This window comes from Hibiscus syriacus, unplaced genomic scaffold (genome assembly GCF_006381635.1).
Source record: "Hibiscus syriacus cultivar Baekdansim isolate YM2019G1 unplaced genomic scaffold, ASM638163v2 tig00110505_pilon, whole genome shotgun sequence".
Classification (NCBI taxonomy): domain Eukaryota; kingdom Viridiplantae; phylum Streptophyta; class Magnoliopsida; order Malvales; family Malvaceae; genus Hibiscus; species Hibiscus syriacus.
This window is the reverse complement of record NW_024062765.1, coordinates 3,786,971-3,808,562: the sequence shown is the minus strand read 5'-3', so window position 1 is coordinate 3,808,562 and position 21,592 is coordinate 3,786,971. Positions and strand designations below refer to the sequence as shown.

At 33.4% G+C, this 21,592-nt stretch overlaps 2 pseudogenes; one reads left to right on the top strand and one right to left on the bottom strand.

Annotated features, from left to right (window-relative positions):
* The first annotated feature begins 1,024 nt into the window (after positions 1-1,024).
* Positions 1,025-3,907, top strand: LOC120130062 (annotated as a pseudogene).
* A 294-nt stretch (positions 3,908-4,201) lies between these two features.
* Positions 4,202-7,128, bottom strand: LOC120130061 (annotated as a pseudogene).
* Between the last annotated feature and the right edge of the window lie 14,464 nt (positions 7,129-21,592).

Below are 21,592 nucleotides of genomic sequence, written 5' to 3'. Positions count from 1 at the left end.
TAAGCGCATTTCACCTCTAGCTATTTTCTATCCAATCAAAGATGACACGTGTTACTGTCTGGTTAGATAAAAATTTAATTAATTAATTAAATTAAATAAATAAATCTTTCAAATCAGATGGTTATATATCACTAATGACATGTGTCATGAACATGTGTTAACACTTGTCACATCTTGATAGAATGATTAATTTATTAAATTAAGAGTAAATTGATAGAATGAATAAATATTAAGAATTAAATATGTAATTATAACAATTTTATTATCTGTCATGTCAGTACTTTCATTAAATATAACGACGAGTGACTTGATTGACTTCATTTAAATAGTTAAATGATCTCATTAAAAATTGAAAAAAGTAGTGGTCAAGGTGTAAAGAGATAATAGTTAAGTGGTTATATGTATAGATTATCTTTAAAATTAAATTCTTACAATGAATTAACCATGGAGTGATCTTTTATCATTTTAATATTTACTTCTTAAGAAGACAATTTCTTTAATGGTGTGTTTCAATATATTACTTTAGTAGAGTGTTTTGGCGTACGATGTTTAATGTAGAATTTTTTCACTAGAGTATCTATAGGCTTAGATCTTATGATTTCTGGGCAACTAGCTTTAGCGGTGGGAAAAACAATCATGAGCTTTACTACATGTCTTATTTATTTCGGTTGTAACAAATATTATTATAAATTATATAAATTTTTTCAGTTATAAATTCTAAAATCACTTGAATATAATATTTCAGTTACAAATAAAGATATTATAGATTCTTATAATTTCTTTAAATTAGCTTTAAACTAATTGCTGCACATGTTTTCTACGTACTGCAAAACCCCATGAGTGATAGATAATATTAGTGATTCGTAATATAATGTTATTTTAATAGTAAAAAAGATAACATAACCAAACATTAGCGACTGTTGGTGCAATTTATCCAATAGTTAATTATTTATGCAATTTACTTGATCAACTAAACAGCTGCTGTCCAAATTTATCCACTAGTTTATATATACAATTGACCCCCGGATCATCATCACCTTAGCAGCGTGTAATCTAATCTGCTAGATATTAGATAATCATCTTTGAGAAGCTCCCATGGCCGATAATTCTGCTTGCAATCCCGAGCTCGTTCTTGCTCATAAATTCAGCGAGGTATCTCTTCTTCTTCAATGGAATTCCAAGTTCCAAACTTCATGTTTTGCCATTTATTTATGTTATCTGACTTTTACCCTACTTTTATTTTGCAGAAAACATTCACTTATACCGAGAGGTACTGCTTTGCTCATCCCCAAAACATAATTATATAGTACCTTCTTTTCATCTGATGTATATGACATGTTTCCTTGTACGCAGAGATGTAGCTCTCTATACATTGGGTGTCGGAGCATGTGGTCGGGACGCCGTTGATACCGATGAACTTAAATACGTTTACCATGAAAACGGACAGCAGTTTATCAAGGTTATCTATCATTTGGTTTTTTGTTACAGCTAATGAATAAAGATGATTTTCCCACCATAATTCTTACTTGACAAAGTGTTCTGTTTCTTATTGTGGTCAAGCTTAACTTGTTATATTAAGGGTGAATTGGAATTGTATTTGGATTCTTAAAACTAATTTGAACTGCAAATGTGATGCCTAATCTGCCCAGAATTGAGTAAAAAATGAAACCCTTTTGTTGTTCATCGTTTGGGAGGAAGTGGAGTTGTCTTAATCTGCTTGTAACATGCCATTGGCGCCAGGGATGGAAGCAATATTTTATGTTAGGCAATGAATTTCTAAAATTTTAGGGGAGGATGAATTTCTAAAATTTTAGAGGAGGACGAATTTATAAAATTCTAGGGGGTGAAATCAAATTAACAATAAACAATACAAATAAAATATCTAATATAATACCTTTCCTAATTCCTGCTTCTCAGGTTTTGCCAACATTTTCTACTTTATTTTCACTTGAAGTTAATGCACAACTTAGTGCTGTGCCTAGCTTATGGTAAGTTGCAGCCCGTATCATATACTTGCTCTAGTCTTTGTCAAACTTAATCATGTCAATCATTTTCTCTCTTATTGATTAAAGGATTTTAACAATATATTTAGAGCTTCAAAATATAAACTCCTCGACTTTTCTACTATTTTTTGTTCTTAACAGGTTTGATAAACGTCTTCTGTTGCATGGACAACAATACATAGAAATAAACAAGCCCTTTCCTGCAAATGGCACTGTAAGTTTTTAATACTGTAAACTTCTATGTCGTTTATAATATGATTGAATGTGTGGTTAACTCAGAATTTTATGTATTTGGTTTCATTTCGAAATTACGTTTCTCAGAACACTTGTATTCAACTATCCTAGGTTGAGAACTTCATCTCAATTCATTTAAAAGAATACCCGACACATGTATTTTATGCTGCATACTTTCTAAAACATTTGGTGTAAAAGTAATATTCCTGTGAAATTTGTTTTGAAATTGCTGTGTAACACCAGAGGTCTAGAGTTGATTATTGTTATTATTAACTTCTTTTTGCAGATACACAACAAAGTAACTTTAGCAGGATTGCATGATAAAGGTTTGTACTCGTTGCCTGAGCTGAACTAATGTAAAGATCAACTTGTTTTATGGCATTATAAATCTGTTGCTCTCGCGGGCTTTTGCTTTTATCAATGTCACCGTTTTAAAAAGTGAACTACTGAGGATAATAAGCACAGAGAAATCGGTCATTGGTTGCTTGTATAAAATGAAATAGAAAGAGAAGTGATATCTGCAAGTTTGTTCGAAAGGATAGTCTTGATGGCCTTTCTCCTTCCCTTGAAATATTAGGTAAAGCCTCAGTGCTTGAGCTTGAAACTAGAAGTTATGAGAAAGAGTCCGGTGAACTATTAAGCATGAATCGGTAAGTTCTCTTACTCCACTGTCTGATCTAACAATTGCACGCTGCAGTTTATCAATGGATAAATGATTCCCCAGGACAAGTCTTTTCCTACGGGGTGCTGGTGGCTTCTCAGATCCATCTAGGCACTTTACATACTCGAACTATCCGGTCAATCAGACTCATATGAAATCCCAAAACCTCAGCCGTTTGTGGTATTTGAGGATTGTTCCCAACCATCTCAATATTATAATTTAATCCCTAAGAGCTTTTATCTTGCTTTCAAAATAATATGACAAGTTCTCAAATTATAATCTCTTTTTTGTATATATAATTTACAGTCTATGGACTAGTTTGATCTTACATCAACCTCTGCTTCAAGGACCTGCACTGTTTCTCCAGAAGTTTTGAACTTTTATTTTTCTTTGGCAGGCATTATTGTATAGATTATCTGGTGACTACAATCCTCTCCATTCAGATCCCATGGTTGGGAAGGCAGCAGGGTTAGCTTGCTACTTAACTACAATGCTGTTACCAAATGCTAATTATGCTTATTCTTTTGTTGGGTTGCATTGAATGCAAAAATTTGGTATTCCTTTACTTGTGTCGAGCTCATTTGCTGCACCCTGAAGCTTCTATGTTGATTTATGCTTCGGTATTCCATGTTCATAGATTCTCAAGGCCAATTTTGCATGGACTGTGCACTCTTGGGTTTGCAGCACGAGCTGTCATCAAATGTATTTGCAGGGGAGATCCAGACATGATCAAAAGCATCTTTGCACGATTCCTTTTACACGTGTATCCCAGTGAAGCACTGATAACTGAGATGTGGCTCGAAGACTTGAAGTAACTTTTTTCGTTCCATATCTTTTTCTGTTACTATTCAAATGAATGTAGGTCTGATGCTGGTGCATCTGCAGGGTCATATATCAGGTAAAGGTGAAAGAAAGGAATCGAGCGGTGCTGGCAGGCTATGTTCAACTCCATCGATTAGCAGCTTCGCTATAAATGAGCTTTATATACGTTTAACTACTACTTCAAACTGCAAACCTCATAATTTTTTAAAAATAAAAGTTGAAACTTTGAAACTTACTGGACATTATAGGCTGTTGGCATTTGAGAATGTAATGTAATAAATGCAAGCAGCTTAATTGTGTTTGTATGGGATCTTACTAGCTATTTATAGTAATTGGCATTATCTTATTATAATTTTTGCTTTTCAAGATTATAATCTTCTGCCGAAGTTTGAACCTTCGACACGTGCACGCGCTAACACACACTATAGGGAAACTAGTATTACGATAATAATAAGATAGTAGCAATCATTCATGGTTGGAAACTTGAATAATACAAAGGGAGTATAGATCTGATTTAAAGAAAGAATGCGACCTTGAGCTGAGGTCCATTAATTATGAAGTCCTAATAATACATGCTAAGCATAAGCACAACACAATGAACTATACTATATAAAATATATATTACGATTAGAGGCAAAACTCTAGTCTTCTCAATCATCTTCATCAATGGACCACCCAAACTTCTTGGCTTTGTGGTTCCTTACAGGGGTCGGGTGCTTCGTCCTACCGCCCTACCGCAGAGGAGAGCATTCTTGGGGATAGGGAATTCATCCCTGAGAGATGCCGAGTCTGTGTATACACGCAAGTAAAGCTGTTGCCCAAGGTACTGTCTTGCCCAATACTCGGACCTCAAGTTCCACATCCCTACGTTGTCTAGTGCCACATATATGGCTGTCCATGATTTAGGATACACCTGAATGCATTCAACGGATATACATATATATCAAGTATTTGGTACGAAAAGTGGGTTTAAGGACATATACAAAGAAGATGGATGATTTTGTAACCTGAGTGGTACAACGTGAAACTGCATCTCGGAGGTTGTATCCGTTCCGACTAGCTGATGTCCATTGCCCTCCGTCCATACTGGCATTTCAATATGATTTTCAAACCAACATATATATCAGCACGATTTCAGGCATGCGTTTGTTTTTTGGTGAAAAATTGATGTGCTTACCCAACAACAAAGAAAGAGTAGCCATTGAGATGCCAGCTCTGCACGATGTCTTCATCATTCTGAAATACGATCTCAACGAAAGCCCTATAATCGGCATTCAGAACTGAAATGTCAGTGTATATCCCTCCGCCATAAGGATTATCCGATATGCTTCCGGGTCGGAAAACTCCTCCGATTTTGAAATAGTCGGCCAGTTTCAGAGGTGTGTCTGGTTGAACAAAGGAAACACTGTTAACCGCATATCTTTGCTTCCCATTAACTTGTCCCGCGGAGTTGGCAAGCCTAATGGTCCTGGTCGTGTTGATGAGACCATAGTGGTACGAGCCCTGAGGGTTAGGCCTCGGTCCGCTTGCTGTAAGGTTAGTCCTCATAGAGCGTGCTTGGTTCAAAGACCAGTCAATTTGGATGGTAGGTCCACCAGGGGAGGACCGGAGACGGGGCCAGCTGAATTGCTGTAACGAAGGATTCCGGTCGTGGTAAGAACCGGGTCTGTGAAGCGAGTATTGACGATAATGTAATAGTCTTGAGCAGGCTGATCGGCCGTGAATAAAACGGAGCATGATTGGCCCAAGTGAAGATCGATAGAAGAGTAGGAAGTTTGCAAAGTGTGAGTTCCCTCCACTTCCACCAACGTCAACCTGTGGTTTTGGATGCGGAAATTGAGAGAATTCTGCAGTCCAACATTCGATATCCTGAGCCTGTAGGTTTTGCCTGCAAACGCAATTCAACATCCATTATATGCTTGATTATCTTTAAGCTTCTCTAATACAATAAGAGTTTACCTTGTTCAACATTCAAAGAGGCACCACCAGGTCCACGGCCATTGATAAGGATTCCATCAGGGAAAGGTAGCTTCTTACCACTATCCAGATGAGCTTGCAAAACCTGCAGATCCCATATTAATTAGCCAAACGTAAGGCCATTTTTTTAATAAAATTGGACCCAAACAAAATGGCAGTGAGGAAAATGCAGCTGTAAAAAGGCACAAAAGTCGTAGGCCCATAGCCCACAGCATTGAGTAGTCAAATAAATCCCCCCTTGCTTCGTTTATCCAACCAAACCAACCCCATTATGATGCCGACACATTTACAAATACCCAACACATTGGGTGATCCCACCATGTTAAATTCTGGTACACCGCGACAGTAATGAATAACTCAACCTAAAAAGCAAGAAACTTTAATTAAGGAACGATGAAGAAGATTATTATTGATTACCGTGTGATTGGACTTGTACCAATCTCCAATAAGCACGGTGTAATCCCCAGCAGGGTCCGGGAAGGGGACTGGGATTCGTGGTCTGCTAAGGATCCTTATCCCTCCAAAACCACCGGCTGCCTTGTGGAATCCCAGTGATGGGTAGTAATAGAAAGTCCCTATTTGATCCTTCACCTGGAGAATGTATGTGAAGTTCTTTCCTGGTGGAATAGGGCACGTTGTTCCAAATACACCGTCTTCATACGAATTCCTCCTTTGTTGGATACCATTCCTGTAAAATTGTAGAAAAAAAGCGTTAACTTTGGCCCATGTATGATTAATGGAGTCTTAAGTAGGTAAACTAACGATCATTAATTCAAAAGTTAAACATTGTATTTTTCAATCAAGGACAAGTCGCTTTCTAAATACAGCTAGCACAGAAGTACTTATTTAGCCACATGCTTACTGTAAAAGCTGATAACGAATCGTTTCCATTATTAAAGAAAAGATCTGCCTGCGATTAGATCAAGCACATGGATGTTTTCCGAATCTTCACATTTGTAGAAAACAAAACAAGAAAGGCAGCTCACAAGAATATTAGCAGTGAAGAGATAAACAATAAAAAAAAACAAATAAAGGCCGCGTAAAAAAATTACCAAGAAAGGAGAAAAGACTCGTTTAAGTTGTTAAACACGTTGATGATGAGATTATCGTTAGTAACCGAGTGGATATCAGGTCCCGGGAATTGGCCATTAATCAGAAGACCCTGGAAACATTAAAGAGCAGTATTATAACTTATTAAAACAACGACTGTGTTTAACAATGAAAGGCCTCACCGTTTGACGAACGCCGAGCGGATAAATATCACCGTAAGTAATGTTCCAGCTGTAGAATCTGTAGGGATCTTCGGCCCCAGCGATGGCGAAAAGAGAAGCGGCGGCACAAAACAATGCAACCGCCAAGCGAAGCGCCATTTTTGGAAGCAACAAAAAGAAAACGATAGACGTCCTTGTTTTGGAGAAGCAGTGAATTAGAAAGTTGGAAGATGGCAGCATATTTAAGGGAGGTAACATTAATGTGTTGGAAAATAAAAAGGAGGGAAAATAAAAAGGAGGGAAAATAAAAAGGAAGAGAGAGGAAATTGAAACGAAAGTGTCGGTCGTGGGGTCCTGTATTTGCTCACTATTTGAACTGTGAATTGTGTTCGTCTCCCATATGGCCGTAAAAATTGACCCACCACTAAATTAATTGAAATCTAGAGTTAAAATTATTTTTAATTATATTGTAACGATTTAAAATTGATTTGAATCAGAATTGATATTGATCTGAATTTGAGTTGGATCTTAAAATTGTAGATTTGTACCTGTGAACCACATAAACTCGAATTGAATCGAAAAAATGATACTCAAACTTGACATGCATTGACTGATATGAACTCGAACTCAAGATTGACTTGGTAAATAATTGGTATTATCTTACCTATTTTTAACCTGACTTGTGATGAACCTGACATGTTTTTAACATGACCTGTAAATTATCCGACTTGTTATTGACATGATAAAATATTTATTTCACTTGACATTTATCTGACTTATATATTACCATAGATGAAATTATAAGATTTTAATAAAATTGTGAGTTTTTGAGTTTATGATATAATTAATAAATTAATAAAATTAATTTTTAAATGTTATAATAAAATATTTATTATGATAATTAAATTAATAAATATACTTATTATATAAAATTATTTAATACAATTAATGCAATTATTTAAATGTAAATTATATAAAACATAATTAATAAAATTATTGGCATTGGACAATGATTAAATATAAATTAATATAGTTTAATTTATGTAAAGAAAAAATAATATTAATAATGTAAGCATTTATTATGTAATTTATATTGGTGTTTAACATGATTAATAAAATTAATTTTGGCATTGAAATGATAATTAATTTGATAATGAATGATTATTGGTATTGAACATGATTAATTCTCTAAAATATAAATGTAAATTATACAATTTAATTTATGTAAAGAAGAATTATTTAACAATTATAACATACATAAAACATAATATAAATGATAAATTTAACTGATATTGATAATGTAAATAACATTTGATCTAAAATTTGAATAACATTTGAGTTATTACAGTTGAATACAATAAAATGAACATAAACAATATTTTTTTAAGCTATCAGATCTTATAACAAAAGTTTTGTAAGGCTAAAAGCCTAACTTTGCTACCAGAAGTTTCTTCATTGAGCTTTTGTATCGAAATATTTAAATATTGCCAACATTGTTAAATTACGGGCACCTTTTAAAGTGTTGAAAATATTTTGATGTTTCGATATAACAAATTAAGTGTTATTGGATTTTAAGATTTTATAATCATTTTTAAAGTATATTCGACTAAATTATTCGAATATCAAAATATTACTCCAAGTTTTTCAAATGTCAATTTCAATCCTTACTTAAGTGTAAAATTGTGTTTTAATCTTAAAATATTTTTGAAACAATTTTACAAAGTATTTCGAGCCTTAATCGAGCCAAAAATAAATTTTAAATAGGGAGGTACTGATACCCCTCATAGGGTATACCGATACCCCTATGCTAATTTTGGCTCCGAGAAAACAGATTGCCCAAAGGGTACCGATACCCCTCATAGGGTACCGATACCCCTATGCAATTTTTGGCTCCGAGAAAAACAAAATGACCTATGGGTACCGATACCCCTTTAGAGGTATCGATACCCCTAGTCATTTAACGGTCGAAATATTTGAATTTTACACTGCAGGTACCGATACCCCACGCTCCCAATAGCCTTTTCAAGAGGATTTTCACACTACAACGGCTCTAACATCACCCAAATGATTCCCAATGGCTAGAATCGATTCAAGGTGTATTTAAACAAGTTCAGAAGCCATTGGTAAAAAAGAATTCATTGAGAAACAAGAGAGAAAACATTAAACATCAAGTTTGTGTATTTCAAGCAATTTTTTCTTCAATATTCATATTGCTTTCAAGAACACATATTGTGCTCATTTGTAATCATCTTTGAGTGTTCTTTTCTTGTTCTAGAATTGTGCAAACACATTGTCTTGTGAGGTTTTTCTGTAAGTTTGCAAAATTTGTATTGTTCTCTTTGGGAGATAGTGTTCTCAAGAATTTGAGGTATAATTCTTGAGGGATTTGTAAGGTTACTCTTTGTCCTCAAAAGAAAAACAAATTAGTGAATTTGTGAAAAATCCTTAGTGTGGATAGCTAAGGTAGTGGACGTAGATTTTGGTTGAGAAAGTCAAACCACTCTAAATCACTGTGCAATTATTTTCTATTTTCTGCAAAAACTTCCACCAAAATTTTTATTGCCAATTCACCCCCTCTTGGCTATTTCGTCGATAAATTAACTCAACAATTAGTATTAGAGCCTCACTCATTTGAAGGTTTAATCGCCTTTTGAGTCAATTCGAGAATAGTTATATCGATAATCAAGTCATCAATGGCCTCAACTTCAAACTTCGACCTTGGTCTTGATTCAATGTCCATCAACAAGCCTCATTTCTTCAATGGAGCTAATTATGCTTATTGGAAGAATAGAATGCTTATTGGAAGAATAGAATGAGATACTTCATTCAAGCAAGTGACATGGGAGCATGGAATATCATAGAAGACGATTACTTCATACCTTCTACTCATTTAAGATTGTAGAGTGAAGTAGAGACAAGAATGTTCCAGCTCAACTCAAATGCTATCCATATTATATTTTGTGCTATTGGACCAGATGAATACGAGAGAGTTTCATCTTGTACAACCACCAAAGAAACATGGGATAAACTATAAGTCACTCATGAAGGCACAAACGAGGTAAAAGAATCTAAAAGTAGTCTTCTAACTCATAGCTATGAAAATTTCAGGATGAAATCGGATGAAGATATCAAAGCTATGATGAATAGATTTTCCACGATTGTCAATGGTCTCAAATCATATGAAAGATCATTCCAAACGAGAAACTTGTGAGGAAGTTAGTTTACCCTCTTCCAAAAGCTTGGCAATCAAAGAAGACGACGATCATCGAAGCTAAAAACTTAAAGTCTTTAACTCTCAATGAGTTAATTGGTTCTCTCCTCACTCATGAAATGATACTTCAAGATGAGGTAGACTCGAGAAGATTGACAAGACAAAGAAGGAGAAAGAGAAAAAGAAGAACGTAGGAGTTGGTCTCAATTCCATAAAAGATGAGAGTGATTCAGATGAAGATGACAATAACGAAGAAATAGCATTATTTGCCAAGCGGTTCAGAAAATTGATGAAGCCCAACCGAGGAAGAAAATTCAAACGAAATGAAGGCTTCAAGAATGAACCGAAGGAAAAAAGACCGTATTATTTGCTACGAATGCAAAAAGTCAGGGCATGTCAAATACGATTGCCCACAATTGAAGAAGAAGGGTCAATCGAAGAAAAAACACAAGGCTCATGTGGCTACATGGAGCGATGATGAACAATACATGAAGAGGAACAAGAAGTACCAAACTTATGCTTGATGACCATCGGGGAAAATTCTCAGGTAACCCCTAACTCATCTGATTTTGAAGATTATTCTTTTGATGAGTTAGTAGAGGAATATACTGAGTTGACTTCGGATTATGAGAAATTATTTTTAAAATACAAAAATGATATTTCAAAATTGAAAAATGGAAATAATCTCATATCTAAGACCAACAATGATATTGAAAGTAAGATCAAAGAATTGCAAATCAAATTAGATGAATTTGAAAAGAAAAATATTGATTTGCATAACTTACTTTCAAGAGTAAATGATGATCATCAAAAGAAAATTGATAATTTTAAAGCTTCTTTTAATAAAGTTGGAACAAAACGTTTTGAAAAAGGAGAAAATTCAAAATCCAACTTTGTTAGAAAAAGTTTTAAAAACTACAATCATAGAGGTCCCCAAAGAACCTCTAATGGAAAAATCATTAGAAGTATATGGGTTCCCAAAGAACTCATTACTACTAAAGATAAGGATATCCTACACCAATGGATACCCAAAGGGACTAAGATTTTAGAAACTAATGAATATGGACCCAAAAGAATTTGGGTACCAAAAATAAAAAATTAATTTATGTTTGTAGGAAAAGGAGCATTGCTACAAGGCACGAGAAACAAATTCAAACTCATAGTACCTTGATAGTGGATGCTCAAGACATATGACCGGAGACAAGAGTCGATTCATAGAGCTTAACGACAAAAATGAAGGAGAGGTGACTTTTGGTGATAATTCAAAAGGTCACATTGAAGGTATAGGTACTATAGGTAATACCTCTTCCATACAAATTAAAAATGTTTTATATGTGAATGAGTTAAAGCATAATCTATTGAGTATTAGTCAAGTATGTGATAAAGTATATAACATCATGTTTGAAACTAATACATGGTGCATTTAGATACAATAAATATGACTAACTTGTGCATAGTTGCTAAGGATGAACCTGATAGTTGGTTATGGCAAAGGAGACTAGGACATACTAGCATGAGTGTTTTACAAAGACTAATTCAAGGAGATTTAGTAAGAGGGTTGCCAAAGCTAAAATTTGACAAAGACAAAATCTGTGATGCATGTGCTAAAGGAAAACATCAAAGAGCTTCCTTAAAGTCTATTAATGATGTATTAACTAGTAGAGTATTACAATTGATCCATATAGATATTTTTGGGCCAATTAGGATTGTTAGCTTGGGTTGAAAACAATATTGCTTTGTATTGGTAGATGACTATTCTAGATATACCTGGGTTCTATTCTTAAGTACTAAAGATGAAGCATTAGAAAAATTCATCACATTTTCAAAAGTAATCCAAAACGAGAAAGGTTACTACATAACTAGTGTTAGGAGTGATCATGGTACTGAATTTGAAAATCTTGGATTTACTGAGTTTTGTAATTCTAATGTTATTAGCTATAATTTTTCAGCACCTAGAACCCTTCAACAAAATGGAGTTATTGAGAGGAAAAATCGAACTTTAGAAGAAATGGTTAGAACCATGCTTTGTGAAAACAATTTGCCAAAATATTTTTGGGTGGAAGCCACAAATACTGCTTGTTATGTTATAAACCGAGTAATAATTAGGCCAATTTTAAAGAAAACTCCATATGAACTTTTCAAAAATAAAAAGCCTAACATTAGTTTTTTTATCATTTTGGATGTAAATGTTTTGTTTTAAACAACGATAAAGAAAATCTTGGCAAATTTGATGCTAAAAGTAATGAAGGAATTTTTCTGGGTTATTCCTTAAATTCTAAAGCTTATCGAGTATTTAATAAAAAAAATTTAGTGGTAGAAGAGTCTATACATGTTGTTTTCGATGATAATCCCCTTCCGAGGAAGGATTCTTGTATTGATGATGACATAGGTATTGTAAAAGCAAATGACGTTAGACATGATGCTGGAGAACCATCGTCAAAGGAAGAAACGAAAGATGAGGAAACTCATGTTGTTCTCGAGAATCCACCATTGAAGAAAGGGAAGCATCTTACCCAAGAGAATACAATTATGTCAAGGATGGTGAAATAATAGGTGATCCATCCAAAGGGGTAACAACTCGATATTCTCTTAGAAATATATGTAATTATGTTACATTTATCTCATGCATAGAGCCTAAGAATATTAAAGAAGTATTAAATGATGAACATTGGATTATGGCTATGAAAGAAGAGTTAAATCAATTTGAGAGAAGTAAAGTATGGACATTAGTTGAAAGACCTAGTAATAAATCTACTGTAGATACTAGATGGGTATTTAGGAATAAGCTTGATGAAAGTGGTAATATAGTGAGGAACAAGGCTAGACTTGTTGCTCAAGGCTATACTCAAGAAGAGGGCATATACTATGATGAAACATACACTCCCATAGCTAGGATGGAAGCAATTAAAATGTTATTAGCATTTATATGTTTCAATGAATTTAAATTATATCAAATGGATGTTAAAAGTGCATTTTTAAATGGTTTTATAAAAGAAGAAGTGTATGTGGAACAACCTCCTGGTTTTGAAGATTCAAAATTTCCAGATCATGTTTTTAAATTGACAAAAGCACTTTATGGCTTAAAACAAGCTCCTAGAGCTTGGTATGAAAGATTGTCAAATTTTTAATTGAAAAAGGTTTCTCAAAAGGGAAGGTTGACACTACATTGTTTTTAAAGCATAAAGGTAAATATTTATTAGTAGTTCAAATTTATGTTGATGAAATAATATTTGGTTCTACTAATGATGCTCTTTGCCAAGAATTTTCTAAGCTAATACAGAGTGAATTTGAGATGAGCATGATGGGGGAGCTCTCATTTTTCTTGGGACTCCAAATCAAGCAAAGAAAAAATAGCATCTTCATTAATCAAGCAAAATATGTCAAGGATATGCTCAAGAAATTTGGATTGGAAAATGGGAAACCTCATGCCACTCTAATGAACTCTTCTACAAAGCTTGACAAAGATGAAGGAGGTAAATGTGTGGATGTTAAATTATATAGGTCAATGATTGGCTCTTTGCTTTATCTAACCACAAGTAGACCAGACATTATGTTTAAGGTTTGCTTATGTGCTAGATTTCAGTCATGTACTAAGGAATCACATTTACTAGCTGTTAAGAGAATCTTTAGATACATTAAGGACACTCCTAGTTTAGGACTTTGGTATCCTAGAGACTCTAGCTTTAGCTTGCATGCTTTCTCTGATGCGGATTATGGAGGATGAAAAATAGATAGGAAAAGCACCTCCGGTACTTGTCAATTCCTAGGAAATATGTTGATTTCTTGGTTTTCAAAGAAACAAAATTGTGTTGCATTATCTACCATTGAAGCGGAATACATTTCAACTGGTAGTTGTTGTGCACAAGTTTTATGAATGAAACAACAACTTTTAGATTATGAAATTGAAGTTAGTACCATACCTATCAAGTGTGACAATACTAGTGCTATTTGTCTCACTAAAAATCCCTTCCAATACTCTAGAACTAGGCACATTGAAATTAGACATCATTTCATTAGAGATCATGTCACTAAAGAGGATATAGTTCTAGAATTTGTTGATACTTTGCATCAATTAGCGGATATTTTTACAAAACCTTTAGATAAAGAAAGATTTTGGACACTTAGGAGATAATTAGGTTTAACTGACCTATCTTCACTTAGTGTTTAAAATAATTTTTAGCACTTTTAATTAAGAATGAAAAATGCTTATAAAAATAACTCTTTTGATTGCATTCTTTGCTAATAGTTAGGGGGAGTTTATGATCTTTAGTAATGAAATTTGAGGATAGATTTGATTGTTTGAACATAGTTATTTTTTGTTATATGAGTTGGCAGTACCACTGAAGCTCATTAATTTAGCATTCTAAGTATTTAAATGCAGATTTTGGACATTTTTGTGCACCAGTATCGATACCCACTCTATAGGTATCGATACCACTTTCTAGGTATCGATACCCCTTCAATGTATCGATACCCCCTTTGAATGTGTATCGATACCCCTATAAGGGTACAAATACCCCCTGTCGGGTTTAGGCTTATAATCCCTAAATTTATCATTTGCCAAGCCCCCAACAAACACTCCCACGTCGTGCGCCTCTCTCTCTCTCGCCCTATTATCTGATTTTTCTTCAAATGAACATGTTTTAGTCGGAAATCAACAAGTTTTTCAACTCCTAAACCTACTTCAATCATCAAATACGTGCAAACTACAACGAATCTCACTCAAATCCAAAATTTACAAGGTAACTTTTCTAAAAACTTTATTTTATTGATTTTTGAACTTAAGACTAGTTTTAATTAGTTCTAGGATGAATTAGATATCGAGCATTTGTTAGATTATAGTCTAGAACTTAATCTATAACTAATTTCATCAAAAACACAATATTTTTCAAAAAATTTCAAAATTAATAAAAAAATTGTTTTGATTTCAAAATTATTGTTTTTGATTTAATTATGTTGTTTTCACGAAAACTATACATATTATAATTCTTCAAACATTTGATTTCAAACATAGTTTTCAATTTTTCCCATTAGAATTATTTTAGAGAACCTTGAAATATTGAGGACTCATTTGAGTTTTGGGAATTGATTGTATTTCATACATATGTTTTAAATTGCAGGTATCTTTCATATTCCGATTTCTTGAACCATGTCTCATAAATGCCCTAGGTTATCATCTAGTCGTTCAAACCGACTTCCAAATCTACCTCCTATTCAACAACCAAATCCTAATCCCGATGATACCGAAATGACAATTCGAAACTCGTGCTTTAATGAACCTGGTCATAGGGATAATCTTTACCATAGGTTTGTCTATCTCTTCGAGTCGTATAAAATTCGGGAAGAACGTATTCCTTCTCTTTGAGCTATGGTAGAAATGAACTTTAGATATCTTCCTACCTTACAAGCTTGGAAATTTGATAAACTTTTTCAACCCGAACCAGTAGTTTACCAACAACTTGTTCGAATTTTCTATTAAATGCAGTTTGTATCCAAAACCAAGCTAGAACCGGAACAATAGGAATTCTATCCTATCTTCTAGGTCAATTCATTTATATTGACTCGGACTATATTGGTAACGCATTTGGTTTAGATAATATCATCTTAGATAATGAAAAACAAATAGTAGGGTCTCGTTACAAAGCTAAGACAAGTGCGAGTGTGTTAAGTCACCACGATCGTTTTCTTCATTTGATAATCTCTTGGTGGTTTAGACCATCTGGAGGCAAATACTCCACTCTTAGAGCTTTAGACCTTTGGTGGATACATTGTATCCAGCAAAATAAGAAAATAAACCTACCTCAGATTATCTTTGCTGAACTCATTGAAATCATAAACCTTGTCCCTAATAAGAAACTTTGTGAAACTCTAGTTTACGGTTGTCTTCTGAGTAACTTGTTTATCAAAGCCTAACTTAAGGCTCAGCTTGATATAGACATCACTCTAAAAAATGAAATCAACTTGACATCTTTAAAGAAATTGGGATGGAAGAAGGAAGAGGACCAATGGGTTCGAACTATAGAGAAAACACCGAGAGGTAGCTCTTCACAAGCTCCTCCGGCACCGAAAGCTGATGATGATCCAGAACTTCAAGAACTATTTCGAAATATCGACGATCTCGAAGACGAGCCGGCACAACAAGAAAGTCAAATGCCTCCATACTTCCAATCGTTTATGGAGACATTGAATATGAGGTTTGCATATTTAGAGTCCTACTTGACTGCTATGGGGACTCAACAATTGGAGAATCAATAAGAAATTCGAGCTAACTGTGAAGCAATGGATATTCGATTCAATGCTATGGATGATAGACTCGATGCGCTTACATGAGATGTGGCTAATATATGGACACGTTTATCTCCTCTCGATCCTCCTACGGATGCTTGAACTTCGGTTGCTAGTTTTCTTAGGTTGAATCATAATGGATCCTAACATTGTTTTTAAAACATTTTGAATATTTGGATTTGTGTGTTTGGATTTTGAATAGTTAGTTTGGATTGTTTGTTTTGAATATATTTTGGATGTTTGAATGATTATTAGTCTTTTGAACTTAGAATGAATTTTTATTTAACATTTTGCATCATTTAGAATATATGACCAATTACCATTACACATTATCTATGAATATTGATTTATGGAACTAATGATAATCTTTCTCTTGATTGTGACCTTAGTAGCTTTAGCTATATCTATTTCAATTGGCTAATTTTTCAAAATCTTGTTTAAAACGTTTATAGATTCTTTTTGATTTAACAAAAAGGGGAGAAGTGTTATGTAAGGGAGAGTAATTTTCAAAATTGATTTCAAAAATGATTTTCAAAGAAAATCTTAAAATTACTAAAATGTTTTGTTATATCAAAAATGGGGAGATTGTTGAAAACATTTTGATGTTTCGATATAACAAATTAAGTGTTATTGGATTTTAAGATTTTATAATCATTTTAAAGTATATTCGATTAAATTATTCGAATATCAAAATATTACTCCAAGTTTTTCAAATGTCAATTTCAATCCTTATTTAAGTGTAAAATTATGTTTTAATCTTAAAATATTTTTGTAACAATTTTACAAAGTATTTCGAGCCTTAATCGAGCCAAAAATAAATTTTAAATAGGGAGTTATCGATACCCCTCATAGGGTGTTCCGATACCCCTATGCTAATTTTGGCTCTGAGAAAAATAGATTGCCCAAAGGGTACTGATACCCCTCATAGTGTATCGATACCCTATGCAATTTTTGGCTCCGAGAAAAACAAAATGCCCTATGGGTACCGATACCCCTTTAGAGGTACCGATATCCCTAGTCATTTAACGGTCAAAATATTTGAATTTTACACTGCAGGTACCGATACCCCACGCTCCCAGCAGCATTTTTAAAGAGGATTTTCACACTACAATGGCTCTAACATCACCCAAATGATTCCCAACGGCTAGAATCAATTCTAGGTTTATTTAAACAAGTTCTGAAGATCAAAAAGAATTCATTGAGAAACAAGAGAGAAAGCATTAAACATTAAGTTTGTGTATTTCAAGCCAATTGTCATTCAATATTCATATTGCTTTCAAGAACACATATTGTGTGCTCATTTGTAATCATTTTTTAGTGTTCTTTTCTTGTTCTAGAATTGTGCAAACACATTGCCTTGTGAGGTTTTTCTGTAAGTTTGCAAAATTTGTATTGTTCTCTTTGGGAGAGAGTGTTCTCAAGAATTTGGGGTATAATTCTTGAGGGATTTGTAAGGTTACTCTTTGTCCTCATAAGAAAAACAAATTAGTGAATTTGTGGAAAATCCTTAGTGTGGATAGCTAAGGTAGTGGACGTAGACTTTGGTTGAGAAAGTCGAACCACTCTAAATCACTGTGCAATTATTTTCTATTTTCTGCAAAAGCTTCCACTAAAAAGTTTTATTGCCAATTCACACCCTCTTGGCTATTTCGTCGATCGATTAACTCAACATAAAGCCACCAACATAATTTAACATGAGTAGCTATTTAGAAAAAAATGACAAGTTACAACAATCTATTTAAGTCAGACCAACAAAATAAATTATAAGGCAGCAACAGACAACATGCAGTAATAGGCAGCATGCAACATTTATGCATTAAACAAACATGCAGTCAGCGGTAAAGCCAAAGGGAATACAATGGCAACAGTGCCAAACATTTCTGACTTTAACAAACCCTTACAAAATCAAGCATTCAACATTGTTTATAATAATAGAAATAATATCAAGCAGAATCAGGATGTGTTACTTTGGATAGAAGCATCCTACAAAAAACAGAAGCATCAATAAAAATTAGTTTCAGTTACAATTAAACATAATAAATATAATAATAAGTCATTAATAAATAGAAGTTACCTGTAAAGGGAAGAAACAATACAAAATCTCTAATTCCAATGATTTCACTTAATGTTAAACACCCTAAAAAATTAAAATTAAAATAATTAATAAACAATTTAAAATATTGAGATTAACATAAAATATAAAACAGTTCTATCATACCTTTACATAACATACTCATTAAGGTAGTCTTCATCCTTATCCTCCGACTAAAAACCATACAACCAATTACAGGTTGTTACAAAAATCTCAACATTTTTTGGTAAGAGTGAAGCTCTTAATTTGTTTAAAAGTCTACCCCCATGCTAAAGGAATATTCAGGTGCAACTGAAGTAATTGGAATGGTCAATATATCTCCCATGCGAGAAAGTAAAAGATATTAAACATTTTGATTTTACAATACTCCAAAATATCAAAGTCAGATTCTCCATTACAAGGGACAAGGGGCAAACTGATGTAAGAGTCAACATCAGATTATCCACTCTTTGAAGCAACTAAATTGGCATCAAAATTCTGAAAAAACAAAAGACAAGAAATTAGTAAATGAAAACAGGAAATAAATAAGTTAAAATTCAACTAGAAATTATACTAACTAACCTGAAATAAATCTGATTTTTCTAAATGTTCGAGGAAGATTGGAACTTGAGCCACTTCTGTCCAAGGATGAGATACTTTGGACAGAAGAAGAAGAGGAAGAACCACAAGGTGTATTTTGTTTGAATAAAATACATATAACTCATGAAACTCATCATAAATGAGACTTACCCTCCGTTGAACCTCATTCTCAACATAAAGAACATTATACAACTCCTTCAGAAGTTGTAATTAATATCGAGGATCAATCAAAACAGCAAAAGACAAAATCATAGAGTGATCAGACCAATATTTCTCATATAGTTCAAACATGAGTCATGTCATTGCAAAAATACCTTCACAAGGATCATTATGAGCATCGCACAACAATTTCTCAATTGCAACAATATTAGCCAAATACAAGTTAGAAGTGGGATACTTAGAACCAGAGAACGGAGTAGTAATTTCATAAAAAAGCTCAAGAAAATCACAGATTGTTTTAACTATTTCCTATTCATTATCAATAATGATATCCAACTCATTTTCCCTATTAACTAACAAGTTAATCTAGCCTCAAGTCCCCAATGAATCATCAAGTAAGTAGAATTCCAACAAGTAGGAACATCCAATACTAACTTATCAGAGAAAGAAGAATCACAATCTTTAACAACTAATTCAACGGCACAAAGTCGAGAGTTAGAAGAATCAATAAACTTAACAATTTGACGTAATTTAATAACATAAGAATCAATTATCTTCAAACCTTTTTAAACTATCAAGTTCAAAATGTGGGCATCACACCTTATATGGAAGTACTTACTATTGCAGGGAAGAGGAGAAATAACATTCATATAATCTTTCATTCTCTTAACCATTCAATCATTTGCAGAAGCATTATCAAGTGTAATGGTAAATACTTTTTTTTTCAAGACCCCACTCACATATCATCTTTTTCACAAACTTAAAGATAGACTCACCATCACGGGGAGGAGGAAAAAGATGAAAATTAAATATTTTAGACTGAAGTTTCTAGTATTATAAACACAATGAGCAGTAAGGGAAAAATAAGAACGTGAAGTGCAGGTAGACCAACATTCACATGTAAAATAAACACGACTTGAGATAGAATGCATTGAATCAAGAAGTAGTTTTTCATGCTTTTCATGCTCCAACTGCAATACTTAGTAACATTATACCTAGATATATCCTTAATAGAAGAATTAAGATAATGATGTAAATCCCTAAGTTTTTCATGCTCAACAATACTATATGCATAACCATGACACAGAATAGACTCAACAAACAATTCACAATATTTTTTTTGATCAAAAGAAGTTACACTACCAGGGATTTCAGAAATAAAATTCTTATAAGCTTGGCATTTCTCAGTATACCTTCTAGGGTTAGATGTACCAATATAAAAATCAAATTTATACCGTTTCACTTTGTAATACTTACACTCGACATAAACAGAACCATCGATAGATTTGATGAAGGTGTAATACTCCCAAACAAGAGAAGTTCTTCTCCCCGAACTCAACTGAACATGTAACATTCCTCTTAGAGGATTTATTGACATCAATTACTTCGGACAGTTGATCATTTACATCCCCTTAAAAAACCTTATATTAGTCAATATATTATATATAAAAAAACTTAAAAATCAAACACAAAAAAATAAATCATTTACCTATTTCAAAACGTTGTTCATTCGGTTATGTTGGTGCTTATCCTACAAAAGAAAATAAAAAATATTAATACGAAAAAAAACAAAAACTAACCTAGAAAGTCCAACTTATAAGACAAACTATCCATGAAACCATAGAAAAAAAATAAAGGTTTCGAATGGACAAGGGGAATAGTCTCGGTTAGAGAAGATGAACAGAGAGAGAATAAGATGAAGAGTCTCAATTAGATGAGATGATGAGTCTCGATAAGATTTAGGGTTAGAGAATATGAACAAAAGATGAAGTGTCTCAATTAGATTTAGGGTTAGAGAGATAAACATAACATGAACAGTCTCGTTTAGATTTATGGTTAGAGAGGTAATCATAACATGAACAGTCTCGTTTAGATTTATGGTTAAAGAGATGAACATAACATGAACAATCTCGGTTAGATGAACAATTTAGAGAAGAAGAAGATGAACACTACTTGGAAAAGAAGATGAACAATACTCAGTTAGATTTAGGGTTAGAGAAGAAGAAGATGAATAATACTCGGTTAGATCTAAAAAAACATGTTAGGTATTGGGATTGGGTGTTTGAAAGGATGGAATGATGATTTTGGGGATGAACTCGGATGGTTATGTTTGGGGATTAGGGGTATAGTTTAAACAGTAAAACAAAATATAATTATAAAGCCAAAGCCTAAATTATATTTTATGAGAATTAGGGGTATAGCTGGCATGCCAAGAGTCGAGGGTTCTACGCAGTCTTTCGGGATAATTCTACGTGGTCCTTCGAAACAAATTCTATGCGATTCTTCGGGACAAATTTATGTGGCACTTCGATGTAAATTATATGAGCAGTGGTGACTGCATTAGCACAACCTCAATGT